This window comes from Puntigrus tetrazona, chromosome 13, assembly GCF_018831695.1.
Source record: "Puntigrus tetrazona isolate hp1 chromosome 13, ASM1883169v1, whole genome shotgun sequence".
In the NCBI taxonomy this organism is placed as follows: domain Eukaryota; kingdom Metazoa; phylum Chordata; class Actinopteri; order Cypriniformes; family Cyprinidae; genus Puntigrus; species Puntigrus tetrazona.
In genome coordinates, this window is record NC_056711.1 from 17,652,056 (window position 1) to 17,673,902 (window position 21,847).

Genomic DNA, 21,847 nt, shown 5'->3' on the forward strand with positions numbered 1-21,847 from the left:
CTGATTACTAACAGTAAGTATGTTATTGTTTATAAAGCTCTTATTCAAGAGACGCATTAAATCATTTTGTTGTATGACTGAAACACAAAATCTTACGGCGTTGAGTTCGTGTAGTAGCCATTTTGTATTTTTCTGCTGATGCTAGATGCTTATGGAACCTGCTTCAGGAGAATTATCTTCAATTATCTAAACATTTCAAATCATTTCCTCAGAAATTGGAAGACGGTGTTGCTGCATCATGGTTGTGACACAGGATATATTAACATTAGGATTTAAAGTGTTCTAAAACTATAAAACAGGGACAGTGATGCACACTGCAGAGGTGTACTGCGGCAAGAGGTCCTTTAGAGTGACAGCTGCCTCTGATATTACCTGATTTTATTACATTTTAATGAATGTCTGGCCAGTGGTGACAAAAGTGGGGACACAACTTTGAGACCTTATGAGTCACTGTATTTTTCATCATTACAATACATCTGTATTGATTTGAAAGCATATGAATGATTGGACCCTTCTCTGTGGGCGCAGTTTTAGATGTAGTGCATAGACAATAAGTGTAGTCAGATTTGGTGTAATATTCAGAAAATTAAATTGAATGTGATATTTGTGTTAAATACGTTCTATTATTAATTCCTAATAGCATTTCAAATAGATTTTTTTAAACCCTAATAGCAGCTAAACTTGCTGGGCCTCTTTTGTCCGTGAATGACCGAATTAATCAAACCTTTCAGAGAAATGCAACACAGGCACTTACAGAAAGACAGGCGTCGTCTTGTAAAAAGCCTGTGAATCATACAACAATTTCGATGTGGGCACAAAAAACTATATTAGTATTCTATGGAAGTTGTTCTCCTCGCTAAAACATGTTATTGAAGCTATAGCAGAACCCCGCGGCACTTTGTGCTAATGTGCGCTCAGACTTGGTTTGCGTGTCCTCTGCAGAAGCGGCGTGCTAAAGCGTCGACCGCTGACAGCTTCTAAATGGTTTGTGGCTGTGGAATGAGCAGAAAGCCAGCTTTTCATGATATCTATTACAGTTTATTTAGGAAAGTGTCAGGAGGGATATTGCTGTGTCAAAACAGAACACACACGCGCGGTGGAATGCTACGGACAGGCTACAAACCAGATTTACTGGAAAAGTGTCAGAAATGCAACTGCCTCGCTTTCAGACGTCCCTCACGGGAGAGAACGGATGTGTTCTGAAAAATCGGGAGGAATATCGGCGGCATGTTCCACTGCGTTTGCAAATGAGCGCGCCGATAAAATAGTAAGATGCGATCGTTAATTTATGTCCGACACTAAGAGGAATGTGTCTTAAAACGTTCTTAACAGGTGGTGCTGAAAATTCATCTGATACAGCAGTCTGTCTCGAAAAAATCGTCTTAAATACAGGTTAAGCTCTACGAACAGCACCTGTTGCGTTTTGTTGAAATACCACAGGCATTAATTGAGTTTCGTTAAAAGTCGTTCAGTGCAGAAATCTACTGTAATATTCTGAAATCGTTACTTTTCACTTTTAATCATGCATGCTTGCTGAATAAAAGCAATAATTTAATTAGACTTACTTCGCAAGGATGCATTAAATTAAACTGATAAAAGATGGTGAAGGCATAATATTTTGCTCTTTTATGCCTCGAGAATCCTTCAATCATGTTTTAAACACAAAAATATTAAGTCGTTTTAACAATAATAATAAGAAATAAAAGTGATTCAGAAAATTTAGCTTTGCATCACAGGAATAAATAGAATATTAAAAGTGTTACTTTAGAAGATTATTATTATCACATGATTATTAAATAAACGCAGCCTTGGTATATTTATATCACATTATTTTCAAAAAAATGTTTTGTCATTTCTCATCAGTGCAGCTCTCAGTCACACTGAGCAGGTTCATTAATACATGAGAAAACATTGACATCCTGAGAATAACTTGCAAATTAACTCAGAGCTGCTCCTGTGTACACACAAGTGTGTGTGTGTGTGTGTGTGTGTGTGTGTGTGTGTGTGTGTGTGTGTTACCAGGAAAAGGACAATACAATTAATCAGACCGGAGTGTGGCTCTAGTCCCAGAGAAACTGATGTATACACACAGTAAAGGACTTAATTCACAAATAAACAGGGTTATAATTCAGAGAGAGCGGAGGAGAGTGAAAGCAGGCCATAAATATGTATTACATCGGGAGCAATATCATACATGCCAGAGAGAGAATAAAGAGAAAGAAAGACAGAAAGAAGGGGGAGGAAACTTCAGAGCAACAGACAGTGCATATATCATCATGAAATGATCAATCATAAAATGTGCCCTTTCAAACACACACAGAGTGATATTCCACGTCCGTCCTCCAGCTATTACAGGTAGTACAGTCACATGCTCACGGGAAGAAGAATCGCAAATGAGATCATCAGAAGACTTGTTTGTTTCACTTAGGCAGGAACGCGATCAACTGAGATGTCTGCACACTTATTTTTCTCCTGAGACAAAGCCTCGGTTATCTCACGTATATCACTATTAGACTTTCAGAAGATCACATTTAGGCAGATACTGAAGTCAAAGACCGTAATGTGAACTCGAACATTTCTCATCAAATTCTTCCAAGGCCAAATGATCTGAGCTGCTGTTCGTATTACCTGTAAAGCTCTATACTATTACTGCATGACAACAACTGCCTCATTTGTGTCTATTTATATTTCTCCCGAAGCACTATATAGGAGACACATCTCAGGTGCGCTTAAATGAAGAATAACTGTCAACTCTAAAGTTCTCTGGAGCTGTGAAGAGCATAGGAAAACATGATAATAGAGCAATAACACTTTCATAATTCTATACCAATCGCAACTGGCATTCAAGTAAGTTTCATTTTTGTTGTATGAATGCTACATGGCAAATGATTTTATTGTTTTACTCTTATTCCAGACCCAGTCTTTTAAAGGATTAGTTCACCCAAAAATTAAAATTAGCCTGAGTTTTTGAAGTCATATACACCTAGGATGGCTTGAGGGCTAGTAAAACACAGGCTCATTTTCATTTTTGGGTGAACTAACCCTTAATGTTAAAATAGGAAAATCCAACACAAAAATATGAATTAGTACATTTCTCTCATGATAAGTTTTTCCTCTACTTAATTCTAGACAAAAAGTAAAAACTGTGAAATTGCGATTGGAATTTTGGAATTGGAAGTTGCAAATGAAGTCACAATTATGCTTCCTATTTAACATAAATCTGAGAAAAGAAGTCAGAATAATACAATTTAATTTAACAAGTATTTAAGTCAGGATTTGTTCGTTTATATCTCGCAATTCACATTTCAGAATTGTGACATAAAAAGTAGCAGTTACCTTTTTATTTATTTTTATTGCATTGTGGAAATTGCTTACATAAAAATCTAAGGTAACCATAAAGAATGTATTGTGTGAAAATTATATATCATTTTACCCACAATCAAAAATCTAAACCTAACAATTTTTTTATTAAAGTTTATTAAACAGTTAAAAAGAGTAAAGAGTTTATTTAGCTGCAATTTTATTATTATTTTAATAACAACTTCTACATTTGAGGTAGACGGAAATGACAGATATCAGAAAATCAAATATTTGTAACTAACATTTTACCTAATAATAAAGGAAATTTTCTTTCTAAGTTATATTGTAAATGATTCATTGGTGGACACTTGTCTTTGTAATCCTTCCAACAACCACAGCACTTACCACAGCACTTTTCACAATCCAAACGATTCCCAATCAAATCAAGTCTTGCCCCTATATTTTTTCTCACTGAATGTCTGACTATTATCAGAATTATCAAATAAAATCTATCACATTAGAGCAATGGGTGATGAATGTTTGCTGCAGCGCCCCCGGTGGCAACACTGAGAATGCAACGCCCGTTTAAAACGGCTTTCTGACACATACTTACACAGTAGTTCGCTTCAGGCCTTACACTCCAACGCGCACACATGTACAATAAAGTGAGATGTGGTAACACAGAAGACTATCAGCTTTTCATAAGCAAATTCAATAACCTCCTCTCTCATTTTCCAGCTACAGAGAGTCTGATGAAAGCAATAACAGCTTTTAGCAGCTCATGAGACTTAATGCACAGAGAGATCATCTGGCTATTCATTAGAGAGAGTTTCATTCTGAATTCTGTGTGTGTGTGTGAGCTGCAATCTCATTACACACATCTAATCTAACTATTACATTCAGCTTCCTTCTATGAGAGCTTTTAAATTACATTACACTCATGTACACACGGAGAAGCATCTCAGTGAACACATTAAATGCATGTAACACAGACAGCCGAGCAGACGTGGAGCTGGGCGGCTCTAATGCTATCGAAACCTGCAATTCTTTCTCTCCATTCGTTGATTTTTACAATAACAAGCAGATTTCAGCTGTTTTCATTTCATTATATGAAGGCCACGTTACAGCTGTCTTGGACTGAGATCATTTTATTTTTCACCCAGACCCAGGTTTTCAATCTTAGAAGACTGAAACAACCATAAACCGTTTTTATATTATTTGTGAAAAGCATTTATATAAATGTTCCGCCGATTAAAAGGGTAATTTTCAACAAAACCAATAATTTTGCACCTATTGAAGTAAAACATTATTTTTAAATGTCATTTTTATGACACAGTGATATTAAACGGGATGTGCTGGATATGGCACTGTGATGGAAATTTCTGAAAATGGCAAAAGATTAAGTCTTGAAATAACTTACTCTCAGCAAGGTTGCATTCAAAAATACAGTAAAATATTGACAAATATTTCTTATTTATTAAGGGTAGTTATTACAATTTCAAATAACTTCCATTTATATATATTTTAAAGTCACTTGAATTGTCAGAAGTGAATATTCCAGTTTTTAATGAAGTACTTCCTGCCCGCTAATTAAAAGTTTTCAACTCTTTCAAAACAAAACTTTTGCTGATTCCAAACATTTGATTGGTGTAGTGTATTCCTGTATTTTAAATGTTGGATGCTAAACGAAAAACTACTGACCCAGCCCAGAGATCTGTAAACGTTTTCAACATTTTCAGCATTTTGACCGAGAAAAATATTCTTTCCAAATGTATTTAAACATGATAAAACGTGTAAAGCAAAGAGAACCGTATTCCATTTATTAAATAAATAATCAAATCAGTCAAAATACTTAAAGAAACATGCAAGCAATGAGTGTGTGTAGATCTTTGTGAATGACAGGCACTACCATCTCAAATCCACAAGCTTCCTGTAGAGTTCTGCAGGCACGGTCTCTGTTTGTGCCAGTAATGACGATCTCACACACACACACACACACACACACACTCGTTCATATAGAGAAAAGATAGACTCTCTACCATTCAAGTCCTCTGTCACTAAAGAACAAGACATTCAACCCCTGCACTGATTGAATCCATCTCTCTCAGCTACTCTGCTTCTCGTTTTTGGGATGTAACTGTTGAGAAACAATGAAAATCTTTTCCATCATCCCTCATGGCTTTTTTTTTTTTCTTCCCATCATAGCGTGGTTCATTTTTCTCCCTTTCCTTGCACGTCCATCTTTCCCCATTTCTCCCTCCACTCACGCTTTACGGCTCTGTACCTCAAATCATCATGCAGTGAAAATGATCCACATTTTAGTTTCAATAAATGGCCATTTCTGACTGTTTCGCGGGAAGTTTAGAGTTTAGAAAGTTTCAGTACAGTACTTATTCATAGAATGATGAGCTCTCCTCTCTGGCGATGCGCCGAAAGCAATTTTTTGTACTGAAACTGAAATGTATGCTTTAATTTAGCCAAAAATTCAAAGTAAAAACCAAACATGTTTGGTGAAAACAGCATAGGATAAAAGATTAATTTTGGAATTGATATAAGTTTATGTTGCTGTTTCAGATGAATATTTTGCATGTTTGCATCACCGCTTAAATCAAAATTAAAGTAAAGTATGACCCATGGCCCAGAATGAGTTACAAAGACTGCTCTTAAAAAGCAGAAATAATCAATGCCTTTTAAAAAAAACGCACAAATCCGTAAATATGAAAAACCGTGTTTATGTCAGATACATTAGAGCTGTTTCTCCGATCGCAAACATTTGCAACCGAGGTTTATTTTGCGCTGCTAATCCATCAAATGCTTCCCTATCTGTACAAGAAAATGCGTTGAGCAGAAAATCCAGCGTATGTCTTACAAACTTGCTGGAGTTTTTCACTAATTCTCACTAAAGAGGGGATTTGAGCGCTGTTCTCGCGTGCAAACCTGCGTGCCCATGCCCTGCAGTCAGAATGCGGTCTAAAGCCTTTTTAGCACAGCCTCACTTAAACTAAAGATTAGGCTTAAATGCAATTGGGTGTCTCATAAGGGTTTAGAGGCAGCGTTATGAGAAGTGATGCTGAGAGCGCTCGCTGTGTGCGTGCGGATGGGCTGGTATCTTCCGGAGGAAATGAGAGAGATAGATGAGAAGCATATTGTCTCGTTCAGGCAGCAGTTAGTGGGAATTTATTGTTGGCAGAATGTGTGATTGTGGATATGAATGTAGTGTTGATGTTTGTGTTCGCACATACAGAGAGGTCGTCGTGTGCAACAGCGGCCCGCTAGTCTGGCCATTTTGAGATTATCAGACAGCAACTGTGTCGACTGACCAATTACACGAAGTGTTAATTTGTTTCCAGATTCTTCTGACAGCCGATTCTGATCATAGTCCTAAATGATTGTGAATGCATCATAAATATTCTGTATTTCTCTCAGCCCCGCTGCATACTAATAAGGCTTCGGCTGCTCTCAGTGCTTCAGTACTTTTGACTTCTTTGACCTAAAAGGCCTCCTTTGTTGGCCCAGCAAACTAACTGACCTGATAAAAGTCAAACAACTCCACATATACCTACATTCTCCTCCCTCACTTCCAAAAAAATAGGCAGCGCAAGACTAATTAAAGAGTCAAGTGGAAAGAAAAGGAGAGCGAGGGAGAGTGAGTGTGTCATTCTTTAGAAAGACATGCTGTGTTCAGTGTGTTAGAATGGTATACTACTTTTACTGTTCATGCTAATTAAAACATGCAGTGCATTAACTTTACCATCAACAAGGAACTGCGGATCATAACTTCCGTAAGGGTACTAGAACAGCAGAGGGTACCAAAGGGTGGAACTCACTGCAGAACTTTGATCGGTTGACTAAAATCATCTCTTATAAGTGATACAAGGGGATCTCCTTCACTCGTTCCGCTCTGCTGTCCATGAGTTTAAAGGCCTATTAACATCAGAGTGCGCAAACATAACAGCGTATTTTATGTTCGTATATTTTTTAGCAGACAATAGCCGTTTCTCAATATGCCTTCTTGTCTGTTCTTGTGGAAACGCTGTCGCGCCAAAAAATGCTACTTTTCAAATCAGTACGGTTATTGTTTTTGAGGCGAGAATGAAGTTGGTTAAAACTCAAATCTGCAGTTTATTTCTAAAGATTTGAAAATGTACTATGCCGATTTCAGAGCTCCGGGGCGATCACCGGGCACTCTGTACTTATGTATCCGCTTAGAGCAGCCTCAAGCTTGGCTAGTCCTTCCGACATTCGCTGCTGGCTCTGATGTTTCTGTACAGATTAAAAATGAGATTCAGTTCGTTTTGGGTAACGTTATATTTAACAGGCATTCATGGTCTCATGCAACTATTATTTCTTCTTGGCCATACAGGTTTGGCTAAGCACAAAGTTATGTTTAACTTTATATAATTATTTTGAACTTAGCCGTAGTACAGCGCTGACTTTGTAGCATGCGACCATTTCCTCTTAAGCTTCTTATATATTTAGAATTGCTATTATTTTTCATAAAAAAACTGACAAAAAAAGAGGTCCTTATTATCACTCTTTATTGTTGATCGCATACACCACATATCAAGTAAAGGGTACTGGCTGACAGCAGTGGAAACACAAGCTGTATGGTGGAGTTTTGCTCCGTCGCACCGTACTGTACTGACCCGTACCGCCCAGTGGAAACAAATCGTAAGTGACTAGCAAGTGTGAAGTCATGCTTCATGGCCTGCAGGCTAAAAAACAGGCGAAACAAAAAAGCCATCAAGACGTCGGGGCCCAACTTTCTGTTTCAACAGGACATAAACTCTGGACAGAAAGCTGCACTCCATTTCATGCAGACCATTTCAGGACACTTAGTATACACTTTTTCTCTTATACATACCCTAACTTCTGAAAGGTTTTTTAACTGTAGTGTACATAGCTGTCACAGGGATGATATCCTTTCAAAAGGCACTAAAATTTACCATTAAGGTACTAATATGTACACTTTAGATACTAATGTTCACCTTTAAGGCACTAAATTGTGATAAACATGGCACTGGAGCATACCTTTGCTCCAGCGGTTTCTGATTTTGTACTTGTTTCTTAGAGAGTTTACTTTAAATGTAATTAAAATCTAGTTTACTTGTTACTACGTGCCTCAAACAAAACCCAAAGATCTGAAGCCACTAACCTGACAAAAAATGACAAATCCAGTGACCAGCTCTTCCTCAGAAGAACTCCTTTCATCAACCATAAACTTTGTACACACAACTTCGCTCCCAGAAGTCATTCAGATGAAAGCGCAGTTTTAGGTGCAGCGTGCATCAAGCGGTGAGCAAAGGGACTGTGAGGCTGAAACGTGTTTTAACTAGTGCAACAATATGACGAGCAGAGCATATGGATAGTGGCAGAGCTATATTCACAATTCCAAGCCAAAATGTTTAGTGCAGGCCGGACGTGTGTGTGTGCGTTTCCTCTTATGTAAAGGCAGGAGGTTTTCATCTCGTGTAGATCTCTCTTTCTCGGAACAGAAAGTTAATGATCAGAGACTTCCCTAGGATCTACGCTGATGAGCTGTTGCTCCATCGTGGAGAGTTTCTCAGAAAAGAATGTGTGTGTCGTGTTGCATCTCTTGAGCCCAAAGCAGGTGCAGGAGTGTGTCTCTCTCGCACACAGACACAAACACACACACACACTCATGGCCACAAGCTTGGCACCAAGCAGGCATTAATTTTCTCTCGTTCATCAAGCACAAATCACAGCAAACAATGCCTAATCAATGAGCACGCCTTATTGACAAACGTCTGCAGTGAGACACGAGTGAACAAAGAGCTCAAACAGAACAAACAGGAGGAGAAAAGAGTGAGACAATCATTCACCCAGTGAAATCAGGCACACCTGCGCTCTCCTCGGAGGACAAACGCGCACGTGTACACATTTGCGAGGCCGTCTCTAATGGGGTGAACGGTGGGAATGATTCTAGAGGTCCACAGGGGACCCCGCAAATATTCCAGGAGGATTCAGTGGATTAATTCAATGCACTTTTTACGTCACAACAAAAGTAACTAATTCATATTCCATGCACTATGCGATGCGAGTACTTTTAAAGGAACAGTGAACTACTTCTGTATACACATATATATATATATATATATATATATATATATATATATATATATATATATACACATACATAATAGGGTGTAATAGATATTTATTCTAAGAATTCAGCAAAGATTCATTATACTGAGCATTAAGTGATTTCATTCAACTTTCTATTCATTACAGAATCCACAAACACTTTACCTGACTGTCATATAGGTGCCCTGATATCCTCGTCCATGATGACCACAAATCTCATATATCATGACAAAAATAGACGTATGCTGTTTTTCATTTTTGGCCCAGAGGATATGTGTGAGTCACACCATGGAGAGCATCTAACCATACTTTCCTGACAGTGCGCTGTGTGTGTACTCAAACACTGAGCGCCCGTGACGTGGTCTGTCCTGCGTTTGGCTTCGCTGCTCATGATCACATGTGTATTCATCGGCGTGTAAGAGGGAAACGAGAGTCAGACTGAGTCAGAGATGAGTAAGGAAACACACACTACTGTGGGGTCGCTCACAGAATAAATGGCACAATCCGTGAATACAGTATTCTTTGGTAGGCCTATTTATAAAGCATTACAGACACAAATCCCTTCGCCCTTCTCCCACCTATCTCCTACCAGTATTGTTCAATATTTAAATTATGCAAAGAACTATGATTAGGCGTTATCTATTGAAAACTTGAAAAGCAGAATTAGTGCATTAATTTTAGTACAAATGATTTTAAATTTATTAAATATGAATGATCATTTACTGATTTTAATGATGAAAAATTGTATATAACAGTCCCATATTTTGTGCATGGTTTAAGTAAATAAGACTTTGTTGTGATAGGAATGTATTAAATTTTCATATATATTAAAATATCATATATTAAAATATTAACATTTATTTTTAAATTGCTACAATATTTCAGTTTTACTCTATTTTTGATCAAATAAGCACAGCCTTTGGTGAGCATAAAATACATCTTTCATAAACCTTTCATGAACAGTAAGTTTTGTAAATTTAATATGTATTGCTAGAAAATAAAACACATTTTTAAACCAAAATCAATGTTTTAAACTCTGGGCAACCCTAGAAAATTGCAAACTGAACAGAAAACTAATTTTAATAAAGAAAACAAACTAATAAATTAAATAGTATTTACTCTGACCTCCTGAGGCTGAAAATACATAATTCCAAAGGTTAACCACCTTCTTTCGCAGAACTTTTGTTGAAAAAAAAGAAAACAGAATACATAAGAGTATAAAGCTGTAAAATTAACCCGTTTGAGTTCATACTGACATCTTTTGCTTTGGATTCGTTCCAACCGCAAAGAAATAGTGATAAATTAAGCAACAATCTCAAAATACGATATTACAACAATATTCTTCATGCAAGATATTATATAATTTTTGTTCTAAAAAAAGTGATGGTTTCATGAGAGTCACCTACGTAATAAACATAACACAAACAGAAAACATGCGTTTGAGTGATCTCACACCCCTACAGTCCCTAATCACACACGCACGCCCCAGTTCTGCTGTGTAGTGATGCTAAAGCATTAATAATGCAGGGCTGTTTGGAGGAGGTGCTGTTTATTCTGCATCGAGAACGAGAGGGAACGAGAATGAAAAGCGTGAGCTCTACAGAGAAGTTTAGGTAAAGAATCACTGATCGAGGTGAGGAACGCATGGGCTAAAGGCAAGAAACGTCTGAGGAAGAAGCACTGACAGACAACAGCGAGAACAAACAGATTATAGATGAATGATGCTGCTCTGAAAGAGAAAAGGAGCATCTGTGGGCAGACGACTCTTTCTTCCTACAACCAGCCAACACGCTCCGTTCCAAAAAGTTATGCTGCCTCCGTCAGGCAAAGCAAGCTGCCCGTGTGAAGCGTTCCCTGTACATATGTCAGTCCTGTGGGTTGTCATTACCTCATCGTGATCTCATCGTAGCCTCCATTTGGCTGCGTACGGACCGTCAGGTGCTTGGAGCGACTAAAGGCATGTGACTGCACTGTAAACACATGCAAGGGGCTCTAGGTTTGGCTGCTTAGGTTTGGGAATAGGCCCCTGATAGATGCCTCAACTGCTTCATTATGTAGGCAAAAAAGGCATATTTTTCTACTGACAAAATACATAGAAACGAAGCAGGCTAAGATGAGAGCAACAGGTCACATACTTCTAGAGGACGGACGGCAATGCAAACGGGATTTGATGTGAACAACTGATTTAGGATGAAAAATGTGGCAAACATGAAGAGGGGTTGTAGAGGTCGAGTTAATCAAGTCTGTAAAATCATGTGAAAGTAGTTCAGACAAAACAGATCGGACAGTCAGATGTGCTGCTTCTACTTTGTTTGCTAAAAAATGTAATCTTATCACGCGGGATTTTATCTCGAGTCCCTATGATCTCATTGCAAGCCTCTTACCTTTTGACCACATAAACATTTAACCTTATAACACAGGGTTCTATTTTTGTATTTAATCTATCTTAGCAATGTAAAACCAGCCCTTCCAGAAATACGAGCATAAACTACTACAAAAATTAATTAAGGCACGCTGAGGTTTAAACCTTTGGGGTCTGTAAAATATTTGAATATTTGTAAAAGATGTCTGTCGTGCTCAACAGATTCTTCAGAAATCATTCTAATATGTATACTGCTCCAGAAACATTTAATATTATCAATTTTGAAAACAGCTTAATGTTTTTTTTGTTAAAACTGTTATTCATTTTTTTCTGAATTCTATGTTCAATAAATACTTCAAAAGAACATAAATCTTTGTTAACGTTATAAATATCTTTCCTGTCACTTTTTATCAATGTAACGCATTGATGAGGGTATTATCAAAGGGTAAAATGTAAAGGGAAAAACCTTACTGACCTCATACCTTTGCACAGTAGTGTTCTGTATGTTATGAGATTATAACATGTAGCGTAGGTCAGAAGTCCCGGGCTGTTGTGGAGCAGCAGATAATGGAGTGAAAAGGCAAGGAATCCTATGAATGACAGACTCCAGTTACTCTTTCTGGAGGATTCTGATTCCAGGGCAGTTTCTGACTGACAGACAGCAGTCATATTAATCTCATACCCTTTCTTCCAGTCCACACACAAACTACCAGGAAAAGCTAAGAGGTGGAGAAGCGTTCCTCCTCAAACCAAAGTGCCATTAATGAAAATTGACACGTAATATATACACGTGATTAGGTTTGGGTACCGAAACCCAGTCATTTCGGGACATGAACGACAAACCCAACAAATCTTTGTGGTCTCGTGAGTGTGCATGTTGTTTTCACATTCTGACTTAAAAACACAAACTGCGCTGTAAAGAAAAAGCGGGTTTCAACTTGAAATAACTAAAATTTGTTAGTTTAGTCAACTAAAATATTCCAATTGTCACTTAAATTAAGTAAATTTCAAGTTGACTCAACTAAAAAATTTCAGGCAGCAGGGTAATAAGTTATTTTTTTACAGTGTGAGAGCATGCGGGGATTCAATTAAAATGCCTAAAGCTAAACTTCCCTTGTATTCACATTTTTCAATCTGTTGTCAAACAGAAGAAATCACGATAACCTTTTTACTCCACAATAATACCAGTCAAATGGCCAAATGTATTGCTAAAGGTAGCTTTTTATCACAAAATGAGGCAGAAAATATGTTCCAGGCTACTGTAAAAAAACAGAAGGATTAGAGAGCTTGAGTAACCGTGATAAACGATACATTGTTGTTTTTTGCCCTTGTTTTATCATTCAAAACTTTATACTCGGTTAAACCGACATTATGTGTTTATAGTGCTAATGGCCAATCCGTCCTCTTTGGGGAAATTGTTGATTGTTTATTTGTTTTTTTATCAGTCACCGCTATCGCAAAAAATCACAAGACACCCAACCGTATACATGATGCCCACAGCCAGGTCAATGTTACGCTTACACCAGTCTTACACAGTACACCCTCCATCTATACACTCCTGCCTCTCTTCATGACCTTTCCACCAAATCACTTCCTGAACAAATGCCTGCCAGTTTCTCGCTGCCTGAAACTGGTGGGTTTTTTTCCTTGACCACAAAAAAGACATACACACCTCAAACACATGTAAGAGATGAATGAGAGGAGTTGTGTTGTATAATTGAACACAAGAGCTGGTCTGAGAGAGAGAGAAAGCAAGGCCTTGGCTACTAACAGAGAATTCTGATTTTTATACTGAATTATGCTACAGACATCTGTACTTTTGTATGTATCCCTCATGACCTTAGTGTGATTTGTGTGATTTGAAAGAAAGCAATGACACTGTAAACAATTCATACACTAAAAATAAAGCATCATTGTTTTAACATTTGAATACAGTTGTGACTGGATTCAGATTGCCGTAAACCTAAAGTTACACAATTATTTCAAAGGACACCAAGTCCCATAAAACCCAATATAAAGGTACTTTATAAGGTACCTTTACTTAAGTGCCTTATTAAGGCTGCGAAATAATGTCACAATTTGAAAAATTCTAATAATTTACATAAAAATATATTTTAATATAATATATATTAAATATATATTAAAAATATATATTTTTAATGATATATTTTAATATAATAAAAAACTATTTTGATATATAATAAATTATATATCTATAACTATATATCATTATACAGTCACAATTATATATCATATAACTATTAAGAAAATACAATTAAAATAGTACTTTTAATTGTCACTGGGACAGTACCATTGTGTCTCATTTAGCACTAAGAGGGCAAATAATAAATTAAATTAAACTAAATTAACATCTGATTAAGCAACATCTTTCCACCTTTTCAGGAACAGCTCTGCTCAAGGCAGCCTGTTTTGGTGTATGTCACTTTAAAGGCTAATGAGCTCTACTCTCTGACAGACTGTTAACTCTAGCTGCATTCGTCGTGGAACCAGCAAACTATAGAGCGCAAATTATTTGTGCAGGCATAAATGCATTTAAGTAGATCGGGGGCACATTCCCTTCTTCCTCGGCTCAGGAAGGTGGATTTTCATCATTATAGTGTGGTTGTGTACACAATATTAATACAATATTATTTGATGTTATTTACTAACCCAGGATATAACCCACACCGTCAAAAAACACAAACATTGTTTGCATTGGTTCTCTTGTGTTTTTTTTGGTCACATTGCCCCTTTAAACTTTTTCAAAAATCTAGTGCACATTTGCTTTTGAAGGGGAGCGGCGGGTTCACAACAGCAGCTGTGATGCCATCCGCTGAATCTTTGCTTCTCTATGGCGTGGATCTTCTATGTCAGGCTTGATGAGACGGCGTAAAGTCAACGCTCTGAAGAAGAAAGATGCAGAGAAATTGGCATTCGGTGCTGCTTTATAGAAGCCAGAGAGCCAACTGCTCTTCACACACTCGAACGCTGCCGCTATTTCCCAACAGCATCTGTGCACCCCACACTTTGAGAACCAGTGCCTTTAAGCACTAATACGTACCCTTTAAGACGCTCATTTGCATCCTTTAAGGGTAGCTAAGGCACAACGGTGTAGCTTTGAGGATACTGCCCCTGTAAAAGCAGTTGCACCCCTAAAGTTGGCATTTCACTATTTTCTCTGACAGTGCAGAATAGTATGAAACGCCTGTAGTCTTTTTGGATAGTCTTTGATGGTATTTTCTTCCCCCTGCCCAGATTCTCATGCATTAGTCAAAGCATGCCAACTGTTCACTCTCGCAAACTCTTTGTCATGTCCGCCTGTGGACACGCACACATCACCTTCTGTCCATTCACACTGCACACATTAACCCACACTTCTTTGTGTTTGCATCACCATTCACCGCTGACCTATATCCAGACGTAAACCAGGTGAAAATTTGCTCTGAGCTGCTTTCGGTGTAATAAAATTCAGCTTCGGGGCGGATCTCCATCGATCCCCGGGAGAATCCCCTTCGCTGACACATACACGCCACGGGCCGCTAAAACTAAAATAAAACTGCAGTCACCATAGGGCAAACATGCTGACCCACAGGTTAATAGAATTTTAGCAGAGTGACAAACACACACACACACACACACACATCAAAAACTACACAGTGAATAAGCAGAAGCAGAGAACTGTAGAGAAACACAGTGCAGATGGGAAGAGGAAGATGAAAAGAGTGACAAAGCAGAGAAGAGAGAGACAGTGCATGACAGGCCATGAGAAAAAAGCAAGCGAGAGAGATAGTCTGATGAGATAGTAATGAAATCATTCAGCTGCATGGAGAAACATAGACCAGATTCAGCGAGAAGAAAGAGTGAGAGGAGGGACATTAGCACATTTGAGCAGGATAGAGAGAGATAAGGGACAGAGGGCAAATCTTCTGAGAGGGGGAACATAGAAACATTTCAGCAGAATATTCAGGTCATATTTCATCCCAAAATTAAAAGAAAAAATATGATTTGCTAAAAGAAACATGAACATGAAACGCAGTTGACAATCATAAAAAACTGCCCAATTATTTATGGCAGAATAACTTATTTTTTAAGTTAGCGAAAAAGGAAAGTTGTTTGATATTTTTAAATAACATGCACAGATTATTTATGCACAATAAGAAACATTTTATTATAAACAAGGCCGTTGCTGAAGTTGATTTTTTCTTCATTTTTAGTAGATTTCTTCCAAAGAAAATAATAAATAAATATCATGTATTTACTATTTTTATGTTAATAGAGATAAATGACACGGTTGGATTACTGTCAAGTAATGCAAATTAATACCAATAGCCATTAAGAATAACTGGAACTACATACAAACAAACAAAAAAATAATAATTATCAATAAAGTTAAGCATCCAGATTTTTTTGGACAAGTAAACGTGCTTAATTATGCAATTACTGTCACAATGAAAAAAGGGTCTTAACAAAATGCCATAAAATATCACCAACAAGTAAAAAAAACTGCTGCAGGTCCTAACAATATTTACTTTTAAAAAAATAATATATATGAATACATTTTAGTACACATTAAAATATAATTAGAATATGCATTCTATGTAAAAAACATACTAACATTCTATGTATAAAAAAAAAAAAGTTTAACGATTTAAAATAAAATAAAATAAAATGAAATAAAATAATCAACCTACACGACCTGGACATGGTGACCTGGTTTTGTGAGATTAATCCTGTAAAAGTAATAAAGTCACGATCACAGAGTTAACAGCTCCCATAGCAGAGACATAAAGTGGGAAGAGGAGTGCGAGTGAAGTCTCGCTCACTCCTGGGCTTTGCCGCCCTTAATTAACTGAGCTGGCATTCTCTCTCGCACCGTAAAGGCGTTTCTTACTCCGCTCCCAGCAAGGAGGCCTTCACAACAAAATTAAACTTGGCGCACTCGCATGACTAAAAGTAATAAAGACTAAAAAGGTCAGTCAACATTGTCTTACAGTGATTGGGGTAGAAACGTATGGCGTGACATTAATTTTAAAAGTCAGGTGAGACGGCATGTACGTGATGAGATATGAAGATAAAAAGGCGAGGGTGTGGGAGAAAGACGTCATCCAGCTACAGATAGAGGACTTATAGAGGACTTAATAAAGTGAATGTAAATATTCTGTATAGGTTTCTACTCGTCCCGCTAAAAAACTAATCTACAGAATGCAATCTACTCAAGTAAATATCACATTCTCATTCTTTATTTCTTAATTATATGGAACCTCAACAGCCGCTTGTACAAAAAGATGGATATATTAGTGCAATATTACCAAAAAACGTCTTAATCGTAATTGTGACAAACTGGCAAAGATTTTACAAAGAGCGAATTCTTGGAAGATCACCACCCACTTGGGTGTTCAAGCTTTCACCATCCCAAAACAACAAATAACAAACCAAATAATCTCTTTTTTAACATGGCATAATGTTCCAGAGGCTCTAAATGTTCTCTCAATATGACAAACTGAGACAAGTGTTTCTCTCTTCGCCGCACATTTAATTGAGCTCTTTAAGTCCTTTCACAAACTGACAGTAAGTGCAGTAAATGCAGAGGGTACACCAATATAAAAAGATTAATTATGCAAAGAAGAAATCATTTTTGGCAAGCACGGAGGTGAATGAGTGTCATCCCGGAGAGAGATTTCCGCCCATTTACTCGAACGCGACCTTGCCGCGAAATAAATGGAGAAAAAACGTGAATCGCACACGTTTGCAATTATCACAATCATGTGATGGAATAAGGCTCTTTGATGAAGGCTTCTAAGGATTTCTCCATTCTCATTATAGTCATGAAGTATTTACCCTACTTGATAATGATCTAATTGAACAGAGTCGTTGAGTTTGTGGAAATAGATTGATATCACTCCGCAAATCTGTCATACCTGCTTGCGATGACCCACCGCTATCTGTCGTATGTGAAAATCCAACATGCATAGCATCTCTCAAAAGAGAGAAAAAACAATGCTGAGACGTTGAATGCGCTTGAAAACAAGGGTGGCGCAGTCTTGTCATGCAAGGAAATACCAGTACATCCCATAACAGGATGCCCTACGACTTTCAACCTACCAGACCCCTAACCTGAACATTAGCATATTTTCTCCTTACCGTAAACTCCTTGCGTTTGCACGTAGCGATGGAATACAGAAAATAATAAAATCCAGAAAAGCTCCATCTTCAGGTGCGATCCCTCATTACCTGCAGGGAGAAACAACGATAGCCAAAATCACTGCACGGGACACCACACCACAGCACAGCACAGCACGAGCTCAGCATTAAAACGAGCGCTCCTGCAGCCAGAATCATGCCACCATCATCATCATCATCATCATCATCCTCCTCATCAGAGATTAAAGTAGCCTAACAAAACATTATTCACCAGTTGAAGTATTTTTATCCCCGCATTGTTCCAGTGCATGCACGCATGGGGGTTAAGAACAGACAATTCATTTGCCAAACCTTGGATTATCTGCAGATTACAGAAGCTGCGCTATTGTTTGATGGGATTGAATGCAGCAATCATGGGTTATTTCTGAAATTGGTGGGCGGTTAAGGACGATCAAATACATGATTTATTAAACCTGACCGGAATTCAGTACCAAGCTGGACAGGGCAAGAAAGACAACTTTTTGCTGTAAAAATAAAACTCTATTTTAGCACGCAAGATATGGTTTCTAGATTTCCAAACATCTTGGACCAGCAGGTAATACTACTTTAGAGCAGACAAACTGATTTTTTTGGAAAATGGTAGCTGTTTAACAACAACCTATTGACAAACCTGCACCGGTTGATGGTCATCTTAAACTGATTTTTCCAACAGAGGTCTGAGAAATAATGTTCAATCAACTTTATGACTGGTTATGACTGTATTTGTTTCATCTGTTTAATAATTAACAGGCACTGACAATAAATAAATGGCATTATTTAGCACTTGAGTTTGACATAACGCTAATATAACTTAGTAATGAATCTAAACGATACAGAAATCTCCAAAGAAATTCTTCAAAAAATAGTCATTAAATTGCTGTACCGCACATTAAGTGTTAGCATAGCATATGTCACCCATTTCAATGATAGCCCATTTGCTAACACTTGTGTATAGCGTAGAATTGTAGAGTATTCGGAGACAAAACGCAAACGTTTTCTGTGATATATTTGCCACTTGTACCTCCAAAATGAAGTGATTAAAGGAGAGGTACTTGTCTTTTTTTTCCGTGTGTAGTCCGTCCATACTTATCCTAACTGAAAGTCCTCGAGCGGCGTACTGTTGCTATAGTAACCGCCTCAGGCGACCGCGACTTCGCGGGCGTCTATTATTCCACTAACTTGCAAGTCCTACTTTTATGCTCATTAAAATGCCTTTAAAAGTTACATACTCGTATCCTTTTAGGGCCCCGACCGATTTTTGCCTTTTATTGAGAGATTCAGCCTCAATTAAGGGGACGTCGAAGCCCCCCAGGTGTCGCGCCCTTTCCAGTAGGACTGAACCTGTGGTAAGTGTAGGCTACTAGAAATCGCACCACTTCAGTGTGACAGATTAGTATAATAATCTGTCAAATTCACGGCAGAATTTCTCCACAGTCTAAAGTTTAAATTCACGAGCATTTAGTCGCAGCTCATTTTAAATATGTCTGAACGGGCTGATGCATTTATCAGCTAGCGGGGCTAAATAAAAAAAATAATAATAAAAAAATCACACACTCGTTAGTTAGAAAAGTTCTCTCATATCTAGTACGCACTATTAAAAGTAAGCATGTGCAGCAACTTCGACATGGTTTTAATGTTAAGAAATGAATTTCACCGATGTAATTTACGCAGCCTGGCTATTTCGGACTTGACTAAGCCGCGTTAAATTAGATGAAGCGTTTTTACCTCACAAAACGGTCCTGTGTTTGGGTGCGGGCATCGACGTTAACGTTTAGCCCTCAAACCCGCATTTTGAACCTCACGCCAAAACACGCAGCTCGAAAGTAACGTCCGCGCCTACCTTTTCTCCGCGCGGGGTTCGAGCCTGTAAGATCGCCGCCCTTCGAAATAATCCCCTTTAGAAAAGAACGACTTTTCTGCGGAACGCTGGAGTTCCCGGGCGTTTAGTTTGTTGCGTGTTCAGCGCGAGCGCACCGACGTCTCTCCGTCCAGAAGATAAAGACGAAATTCCAACACATTCTTGCGAGCAACTTCAACTGACGGGAAAGTCTCGAAGGCGGCGCGCGTGCACGCATCCAGGGGCGAAATCGTGGAAAAGCGGGGGTCCGGCGCGAGCTCTGCCCGAAACTCTTGTCCTGTGATGCTCTCCTACCGGATGCGCGCTCGTCGATGGCTCTCCGAAGAGTGAGGCGGACGGAGAGGTTGCGCGTCGGTGTGGAGACGCGCGCGCAGATCTCACTGGCTGATGCGCGTCTGAGATCTGAAAGGGCTTCTGGAGAGCCTCCGCGTAAAGCTCGTCCAGCGGCGCTCTCGGTAACGAGTGGGCTTATCAGAAGGGACCGGGGTCTAAACTGTATAAACTCTCAGCTTTTTCCAATAGTGTTTTGGTGGAATCTCCAGCCAATTAAAGCTGCGCAGCTGCGAACGGAGGACTCGCCCCGGATCCCGGAGGACCAATTAAATAAGAAAGAAGAAGAAGAAAATCACAATGTCTCCGCCACCCCTCCTTTATTCCCCTCTCTCCTCCTCCCGCTTTCTACTCCATCTCCCCTTCCATCAGTTTCTCGGTGTCTGTCGTCACTGATAGCGCGGACACTTTTTGAACAGGAGCGCGCTGCTGCTCTTGACCGATAGGTGGCGCGTTTGAGCTAATTATAATTCCGGAGAGCGCTCGCCATCACCCTTTGCCCCCTTGTTCGTAACGAAAAAAATACAATTGCGCGTTAGGTCGTGAGTCGAAGGGCTCTGTAACCCGATGTAATACGTCAAGACATCATACATGTGGCGTCTGTGCTTTTGTCTCGGGGTGAATGTCACTAAAACGTGTCACATTTCAAAAATTTAAATAAAAAAATTGCATATAATTTTTAGGCAAGATATTTCGCCTAAAATCACCTTTCTTTACTGTGGGAATTGTTCTCAAATTTTTTTGCGTTTTAATCACGTTATATTTTAATCGTAAAAGCAGTGCAGCGGGGTCTTAATGAACAAATGCTTCATTTATTTATTTATATCGCTATTTGTTTGTTCAGCATTGCATTAATGAGAATCAAAATATGCAAAATATGGCGGTCTCGGATAAGATTGATTCGAGTTGCTTAAAAGTGAGGTAAATGTAAGTAAAAGTAATTTCTTACTTTTGTTATTTCGGGTTGAAATATGACCTGGACGTGTTCTTGAATTATAAAATACAAATATTTCTAAATATAAAAATTATTTTTCATCATATCGTGACAAATTGTATCAAAATCCTCATTATCCTTAACTTTGATTTATTCTTTATTATGTATATATTAAGCATTTATTATGCATTACATTCATGAAAACTTGGTAGTCAGATATGCATAACTGAAATAAAAATAATTTTTCAGTATCTTCATTTACTTGAATATGGAGAAGCAAAATACGATTACCCCCCCAATGCACGGGCACTGGCATATCAGCATAAACACATCATCAAACATGCTAACCTTGGAATAAATTACACCGCTCACAGAGCCCTGTAAAACACATTTTAACAAGCTAACCTAAAAATGCTTCAGGTAACATCTAAATTAAGCGGTTTTATTCAAGGCGTCATCACAAATATTGCACGCTACGAATGAAACGACCTGTAAGTAATTTTGAGGTTCAGATTATAGGTATAAAAACATTGCTAAAATTTTGGGAAATTTCACACGTAAAAAAAATCCAACTACCTGACAGATATTACTGTAATAAGTGATCTGGGAAAGCGCGCGTCTCTGTAAAAGTAGAAAACAGCAAAAAAAATTGTCAGTTTTCCTATAAAGTGCTCGCACAGAATGACAGTAGTGGCATTTTATAGCTCATCAGAAACACTCTCTGCACGTCAGGGTTCGCTGACTTGTCTTTGGGGGGCGGGGTTTTGCCCGAGGGGGG

At 38.3% G+C, this 21,847-nt stretch overlaps 1 long non-coding RNA gene across 1 annotated transcript in view; it reads right to left on the bottom strand.

Annotated features, from left to right (window-relative positions):
* Nucleotides 1-20,468, bottom strand: part of LOC122356952 — a 40,275-nt gene extending 19,807 nt beyond the window's left edge. The window contains exons 1-2 of the long non-coding RNA XR_006252401.1: nt 19,788-20,468; nt 17,909-17,998 (exon numbers count right to left, since the gene is read on the bottom strand). This is a non-coding gene — a long non-coding RNA (uncharacterized LOC122356952). The remainder of the gene's footprint in view (nt 1-17,908; nt 17,999-19,787) is intronic.
* Between the last annotated feature and the right edge of the window lie 1,379 nt (nt 20,469-21,847).